The sequence below is a fragment of the Pinus tabuliformis genome, chromosome 7 (genome assembly GCF_031772625.1).
Source record: "Pinus tabuliformis cultivar Carrire ecotype Pingquan chromosome 7, CPIR1, whole genome shotgun sequence".
Classification (NCBI taxonomy): Eukaryota; Viridiplantae; Streptophyta; class Pinopsida; order Pinales; family Pinaceae; genus Pinus; species Pinus tabuliformis.
This window is the reverse complement of record NC_142293.1, coordinates 2,052,884,099-2,052,893,272: the sequence shown is the minus strand read 5'-3', so window position 1 is coordinate 2,052,893,272 and position 9,174 is coordinate 2,052,884,099. Positions and strand designations below refer to the sequence as shown.

General features: G+C 35.8%; 1 pseudogene; it reads left to right on the top strand.

Annotated features, from left to right (window-relative positions):
• Positions 1 to 278: 278 nt before the first annotated feature.
• Positions 279 to 7,953, top strand: LOC149256754 (F-box protein At1g67340 pseudogene; annotated as a pseudogene).
• The last annotated feature ends 1,221 nt before the right edge of the window (positions 7,954 to 9,174 follow it).

Sequence of the window (9,174 nt, the reverse complement as noted above, 5' to 3'; positions counted from 1 at the left end):
TTGACTCACTTACAATTGTTTTCAAGATCATACTAAGCTTTAGAACCTCCAATAATTCTTTTTTTGATGTTATAGTTCGAGTTGAGCTAATGAGGAAAGTCAATAGCCAAACATTTATAGGAAGAAACCTACTCAAGACAATGGTTATCATAGATGAAACTACCATGGGCTATCTTTTTGGATTTAATAATCATGACTTTAGTCTTGTGAGTATTAACTTTCATACCCATGTTGGAGCAATAGACATGAAGAGTCTTAAGTTGCTTATCTAGGTCACCATGGCTCCTTGCAAGAAGAACGATATCATCAGCATAAATGAGAGGAGTAATGAGAATATCACTGAGATCGGTGCCTTTGAAGCCTACAGTTTATCTATGTAAATACCCAAAAAAGTGGGGGAAAGGGGACAACCTTTGATTAATCCCTATATTAAAATTAATATCTTTAGAACACCCTTCATAATCCTCAATTTAGGAGGAAATGAAAACTTATTTATAGAGACACTTTAGAAATCTTTTCAAAATTCCACAAAACAACAAAAAAGATCAATTTTGTATTATGACATTCCCCCACCGTAATCCCAAAGGTGACAAAGTGATTGATAATAGAGTAATATTAATACAAATATATCCAATCAATAATATGTTATAGTACATCTTTTTATTCACAATTATTATTATAAATTTTATTTTATATATATATTACAATACACTTTCATGAAAGCTTAGGCTATGTTATACCTTACTTGAAGTGTTTCCACCCTTCTTAGTGTGCGTGGAAAATTATACGTCCAACCTCCATTCTAGATTTGTGTCTGTAGCTCTATGCGTCGAGTTGCGTACTATGTGGAGCGAGGACAAAAAGAAAAAATATTTAGCCCAACGTAACGAGCTACGAGCATAGATTTTCGGCTGGAAAAGGTTTTCAGCAATAAACAGCGTCTGTCTATGTAAACGGTGACCCCAGCAATCATATCAAAGAGTTAAGAGAATCTGTAATCAAGATTATAAATATTGTAGTTTGGATAACGGAGAGATTTACTTAATGCGGGGATTTACTTGTTTAAATCTAACCATCACATATACATACAAATCTAACCATGAACATAGTCCATATATAATTACATGTAGATGTAGTTAACAAGAGGAAAAAAATAAAACAATTGGACGTATTAATCAATGATTTTGTTGGAATATCGGAACTTGTTAAAAGCGGTTCTGTAATTTTTTTATAATTGAGTTAATTATTTTAAAGAATAAAACAATTATAAAATTTTATAATTAAAAATAAGAAAACTAGTTATGAATTTTTTTTTGGAGTATATAAATAGTATGAGTTATGACTTTTATTTTTATAAATATGGTTTTTTATAATTATTATTTATTAACAACAATTAAAATATTGATTCTTATTTTTAATTTGAATGATTTAGGATATTTATGTGATTATATTTGTTATTACAAAATTAGACTTCTGATAGGCTACTGATCAGGAAGACTTTGAGTAACTATTTCAAACCAACTTTTGGCTGAGGCTTAGCTTCTTCAACCTGAGAGGGCTCTCTCACTAGGTTAAAGATTTTGATAAAGATTAGATGGCTAACTCTATGAAACAAGAGAAAAATATGAATGGTTGAACATGATCAATAAACATCCATTGGGCTTATGGAGTCAAGAAATGCTTCAGTATGACAATAATATTAACTTTACATGGAAGTCGGGGCATCTCGAGTTCAACATATCAGTAACACATTAGAAATATGTAGGAAGTCACACTCTACAAATACATGAAGGAAGTTAGAGCATAGCCAATGAGTTCTGAATAATCATGCATTCATACTACTGCAAGCAATGAAATGAAGGCAACCATATGGAAAATTTAAACATTTAACTCTTTCTGAATCTTGAGGAGCAAAGCCAAATCATTGTATTACATTAAAAAACAGTCTTACACGAAAGCACAGTATGAGTGTTCTTTGAAAAATTTCCAACCCTTAGTGCATTACATCTCTTGTCATATATAGAGTTCATTACAAGCTTGGATTCCTTCCTCCATCATGAGGGGAATTCAAATTTCACTTGACCTGACACCTATTGATACTTAAACAAACTATTAATTACAACTAGTTGTTAACTAATAGTTCTAGAGACCTAATACAACTAGGAGTGTAACTCCTTATTATGACTAAACCACCTTAACTAAACATTAAATGTATTCTTTGACAGCTGCAACCTCATGAGGTTGAATTTGATGAAGCCTCCCACGTTGTCACCTTACTACTGATGATAAAACCTAGAAATTAGGGAACATGTTTCCCTGTTTTTAGGTTTAGGATCCTTGAAAATTGGCACGTGGGATAGAGCCTTTATCTTCTCATCCATGACATATTTATGAAACCGAAGGAGGTTTTTATATTCCATACTGTCTAAAACAAAAACCTCTCTTGGTTTTTTAAAACACTTCTCCATCTGTCCAGAATCTGTCCTTGAAAAACACGTGTAAAACAGGAAAAATCGGTTCTCTGAAATTAGGGTTTCAAAGAAATCTTAGTATCTCCCAACTGAAAACACTTATGAAGAAAGTGAGATAGGTTATTGTATCTAGAGAGTTTATGAAAAGAAACCTCCTTCAAAATTCCAAACTACCTTTTCCTGTGACCAGAAATTTATCTTTAAAAAGACTGCTAAAACCAGAAGACAAAGCTTGACTTTCAACAGTTTCATAACGCAAGTGTAACCATAAATTCCTCCCACCTCAAAATGAATTTGAAGAAACTGAAAGTGGTTTTTGTAGTTCCGTATGTTGGAAAAAAAAGCCTCTTTCAATTTTCAAAATTGAGTTCTCAGCTGCCTAGGAACCCTTCTGGAAGTTGACTATTAAAAGCAGAAAACATAGTCTTTTATGCTGAAACAAGCTTTTTCAAGGGTTTCGTAGCGCGCTACAAAAACTCCTAGTTCAGTGAAAATTCTGGGTTTTGCGCTACGAAAACTCCTAGGTAGTTTCATAGTGCATGAAAACGTTGACACAATTTTGACAAATGGAAATTTATGTGTGATGTGGGACGTTGACCTTATTTGACAATACCAACAAGGCTCCCTTCTAGGTCTTAGACTCTAAGTCAAACCATGGAAAGACTAGACCAAGACTAACACCAAACCTTTGGAATCCAACTGATGTTCAAAATTTAGGAATTTTTTTTTTTTGAGTGATAACAGTGGCTCCACTTGGGATAGTGTGCCCTTGTGGTACACTAAGAACTCGTAGGTCCAATGCTTCATCTTCTTATGATAAACAGAAATCTATTTGACAAACATCCCCTTTAAGCTACTTGGGCCTTCACCTCGGGCTTAAGCTTGATGATCACTATAGGAGAAAGAAATCTATATCTACTAAAAAATGCTCAGTCAACCTTGAGCTTGTTTGCATTTTCCTACCTACCTAACCTATCAATTGCAAACTTCTTTCAGCTCAATCAATGTGAAATTTCCAATGTAGCCAATCATTTATCTTATCTGATATTTGAGTTTTTTGACTGCATCGGAGTTTAGAGCAACTATGATATTGTGATGACCACTGCCATTGGAAATGCCTGTGATCTTCATAGAAAAACTGAAACACTGGAGAGTAAAAATCTTCCATGTATCTAGCTATAGGATCCCAGAATACATGATTAGCTTGATGATCCTCATAACATCCTGTTACTTCTAACAACTGATCTTTAGTCACACAACATTTATTTGACAAGTTATCCAACTGCTTTTCTAAATGATTCCCACAAACAATGTAATTTTCTTCATTATTGAGATCATTCTTTGATGTAAGCTGCTGCAAGGAATTACAAAAATGAACAACCTTTTCCTTTGCCTGAGGGTTATAAAAATTTCTTCCAGTATTTCTTCTTGGTGTTTGTAATCATTTTCATACTCTTTATGATCAAAAGACTGACAAGTTTGCTGCATCTTCACATTAATCTCAGAGGATGTAACATGGTTTTCATAAGTAAACCCCTACTGATTTTCATGTTGCATTTCATGGGATGTTATCCTTTCTTCTAGTTTTTGAAATGTATTGTTATGAAGAGCCTCTAAAATTTCTTCATCCATAAATTCATCATCATCATAACAATCCTCCAAACACTGAATAAGACTCAAAGAATGTTTACAGCAATCTTTGACCAACAATAAGGAAGGATGACATTCTTTATACATCTCATAGAATTCATCATGGAAATTAGCAAGAGAATATAATGAACCATTTTCCAAGCTTTTATACCAAGACCATGCTTTTCCTTTTAATGTGGTCATAAACATCTTCATGAGACAATCTTCAGGGAAATGAACCTTAAGACTGCGTACATGCATATGGAACCTAACCAAATGAAGAGTAGCATTTTCTTTCTTTTCATCTTTGAATATTGGAAGATCCTCTAACCAATCAACCTTTGACATAGGATTTGGAAAACCAGGGATGTGAGACCGATTCATAGGGGCATACCTGGCATTCATTCTTGCAATAGAACTCATCTTGAAACTTCATCAAGCTACTGAACTTCTAGCAATGGAGTCACCTTCCAATTTGTTATTTGATGTGTGGAGTCGCCAAGGTAGTTTGCAACCTTAAAAATTTTCTGAGCTCCTGCTACCTGCAGAAGTTCAACTTCTTGATTTCGGTAATGAATAATCTTCAGACTCCCGGCAGACGCACCAAAATGTTATCACAAAATCAGACCCCTGATAGGCTGCTGATTAGGAAGAATTTGAGTAACTATTTCAAACCAACTTTTGGTTGAGGCTTAGCCTCCTCAACCTGAGAGGGCTCTCTCACTAGGTTAAAGATTTTGATAAAGATTAGATGGCTAACTCTATGAAACAAGAGAAAAATATGAATGGTTGAACATGATCCGTAAACATCCATTGGGCTTATGGAGTCAAGAAATGCTTCAGTATGACAATAATATTAACTTTACATGGAAGTCAGGGCATCTGGAGTTCAACATATCAGTAACACATTAGAAATATGTAGGAAGACACAGTCTACAAATACATGAAGGAAGTTAGAGCATAGCCAATGAGTTCTAAGTAATCATGCATTCATACTACTACAAGCAATGAAATGAAGGCAACCATATGGACAATTTAAACATTGAACTCTTTCTGAATTTTGAGGAGCAAAGCCAAATCACTGTATTACATTAAAACAGAGTCTTACACAAAAGCACAATATGAATGTTCTTTGAAAAATTTCCAACCCTTAGTTCATTACATCTCTTGTCATATATAGAGTTCATAACAAGCTTGGATTCCTTCCTCCATCATGAGGGGAATTCAAATTTCACTTGACCTGACACCTATTGATACTTAAACAAACTATTAATTACAACTAGCTGTTAACTAACAGTCCTAAAGACCTAATTCAACTAGGAGTGTAACTCCTTATTATGACTAAACCACCTTAACTAAACATTAAATGTATTCTTTGACAATTGCAGCCTCATGAGGTCTAGTTTGATGAAGCCTCCCATGTTGTCACCTTACTATTGATGACAAACCCTAGAAATTAGGGAACATGTTTCCCTGTTTTTAGGTTTAGGATACTTGAAAATTGGCACGTGGGATAGAGCCTTTATCTTCTCATCCATGAAATATTTTACAAAACTGAAGAATGTTTTTGTATTCCATGTTGTCTAGAACAAAAAACTCTCTTGGTTTTTTAAAACACTTCTCCAGCTATCCAAAATATATCCTTGAAAAAAACATGTAAAAGAGGAAAAATCGGTTCTCTGAAATTAGGGTTTCAAAGAAAGCTTGGTAATTCCCAACTGAAAACACTTATGAAGAAAGTGAGATAGGTTATTGTAGCTGGAGATTTTATGAAGAGAAACCTCTTTAAAAATTCCAAAACACCTTTTCCTGTGACTAGAAATTGATCTTGAAAAAGACTGCTAAAACCAGAAGACAAAGCTTGAATTTCAGCAGTTTCGTAGTGCAAGTTTAACCATAAATTCCTCCCACCTCAGAACGAATTTGAAGAAACTGAAAGAGGTTTTTGTAGTTCAGTATTTTATGAAGAAAATGCTCTTTCAGTTTTCAAATTGAGTTCTCAGCTTCTCAGGAACCCTTCTGGAAGTTGACTAGTAAAAGCAGAAAACAGAGTGTTTATGCTGAAATAGGCCTTTTCAGGGGTTTCGTAACGTGCTACAAAAACTCCTAATTCAGTGAAAATTCTAGGTTTTGCGCTACGAAAACTCCTAGGCAGTTTCGTAGTGCATGAAAACGTTGACACAAGTTTGACATATGGAAATTTATGTGTGATGTGGGACCAGTGATAGGCAAAACCAAAGTGTTGACCTTATTTGACAATACCAACAAGGCTCCCTTCTAGGTCTTAGACTCTAAGTTAAACCATGGAAAGACTAGACCAAGACTAACACCAAACCTTTGGAATCCAACTGATGTTCAAAATTTAGGAATTTCTTTTTTTTGAGTGATAACAATATTAATCATGTGGAATAATTGGGCAATTTATTTGGTTTGGTCTCTTAATTATATTAGTCTAGATTCATCTTAACTTGGGATGTATCAATGGCATCAAATCTCTTTTGGTGTAAATATTTTTTAAGTTCTACATCATATAGTATTAGTTATGGTGGGTATATTATTGGAATATTAATTCCTACTTGTCTGAGTTGTGTCTTTCTAACTAGAGGACTCTGTTCCTATCTATGTTCATAGTTTGGTGTGTGGTTGAGATATTCTCTTAACCAACAGATTGTATGTCCAAGATAGTTTTCCTATCTTGAGACAATACTCTCTATATATGTAATTGCATATCTTATTAGTAATATATAGATAACTTTGTGAAATTATATCATGGTATCAGAGCCCTGAGGGCTTGGCCTCTCATGGGCTTGGCCTCTCCTTGGCTGAGGGAAATAAGAGAGTATATTTTTTTTAGTTTTAAGTTTGTCCATCGAACAAGGTTCTCAAAGTCGAGGGAGCCTGCTGTGAAATATTTCATGTTGCATGCTCGTGATATGGAGTATTTCACGTTGCTTGAATGAGGTCGCTTGAAGTCTGTCTCAACACTCGAGGGCTCAATTGGATGAGGTGAGCATGGAGAGCCATGGATGTGAGCCTCTAGGAACCTACAGTTCATTGCTAACACTCATATATTTTTTTTGAAACTTTTTGCTGATGCAGGCAATCAAGAAGCCTGTTACATGCTTGGCATGATTTGATTCTATTGCCTGATGAATAGAGGATCGGGCTTAGGTTTAATGGCTAAAGCAACAATTGCATTGCACCCATGCGCCCTGTATTCTTTGGACGTTATGAAATTCAATGGAAGCGGAGGATTCAGAAAGGACAAAGTCCTAAAGGCTAGAGTTGTTATATGTGCCAAGGTTGCCGCCATAGGATATTTAGATGCAATGAGAGAGCTCAGTCATTGTTTGAAGGATGGGTATGGCATTAAAAAGAATGTCGAACATGGGCAAATTTTCCTCTAGAAGCAAATGCAAGAGAGGCAGCGGCTGCCACAGAAGCATATTGTTGCATGCACGGTTTCGATTATGCTCTTTCAGATGGATGGAATCCATCCAAGTTAAACTCCAGCAAGAACAGGAGCTCAATGAGCAGCCTCCATGATCGTTGTCACGAAAATTGGAGAATCACATCACAAAGTGATTTTGGGTGCAACGCATTGCCTGCAAATTTTCATGCAATAAACACATTCCTGGTAGAATGGTTTGCATTGCATCCGCCGACACAGGGGTTAAGGCTCTGCTCTCATTCTCAATGCGGGAGGTCAGAGACTAGAAAACATGAATTTAGGAGATGTTCTGCATGTGGGTCTCTACACTATTGCTCCCAGGATTGCTAGGCTTTGGACTGGAAAATGAAGCACAGATATGACTGCAATCATGTGGAAAATTGGGATGAACAACAAGAGTGAAAATCGTTGAAGAAGGATGAACACAATATGACAATTTTTAAATATTTTGTTTTCTCTAGTCTTGGGTAAATTCTGACATGACCCTGTGCACAAAAAGAGAAACATAGGGGTTGGGCATTCCCACTTGGAATACAATAATTAATTGAGTGTTTGAATTATGTTCCAGCTCAACAACACTGTAATCACAGATGGAGTTTTTTTTTATGGTAGTAATGACAAGGCTTCCAAGGATGTCAATGTTGGCAAGAAAATGGGTGAACTTCAGCTCCCGGTGGCGTTCATTTCTCATCTCTGGTGAACATGATGCAGAAGCTACTGCCACGGAAGAGGTGGCTGCTCCACTTAGATAGGTCGTATTAATTGATTGGTCATATTGAAAATCATAGAGCATTGCCAAGAATGTTCAACTACTCTAGTCACCGGACAAATTTTGGGTTTGGATATTGGAAGCATTATGGAGGTCACCAATGATTTCCAATTCCTGAGCAAGGGAGCGTAGAGGACTCTGGTGATTTTTTCAATTTACAAAACTTGAAGATGCTTGAGCTGTACAGAATTAGGCAGTTGGAAATTGTTGGTCAAATCATAAAGGTGACAACAGTCTTTAATCAATTTGAATGTAGGATTTTGGGGCTAATTCTATTAATTTTCATCGTTTCATGGTATTTCTGGTAATTATTGAAGTGACATTGGTGTTACCAACTATTGTCACATTTTTTGAGTGTATGTTGGAACTGGTCATTCCAACAATACACAAATTTGGAGGATATGATGAAGACATGACACTTAAGATGGCATTAGAGGAGCTGCATCAAAGATTAAACGATGATGGACAATTGAGTTTGTGTGTGTGTGGAATAGACTCTTGAGCATGATGTATTAATGTATCACATACATTTTATTAGTAAGCAAGTCTAGGATGTTTTGTAGTGGTATTTGTAACGTATGTACCTGGTAACTCCAAAAGTTGGAGTTATGTTGTAAGCCTTGTAAGGCATGTGTACCCCCATACAGTTCGTGGTAATCTAAAAACTACTTTATATTTGCAGTGTTGGTTTGTGGTAAGCCAGTAACCATGTGTAAGAGTGAGGTGGGACAAAGATTTCTGTTGGCATGGTTTAGGGTTAGCCGAGAAAACCCTTGGCCTCGTTGAGTCAGGTCTTTGGTGAGCCTTAGTGGCTAGAGTGCCCTAGTGGCAGGTTTGTAGCTTAGAGTGGTTGG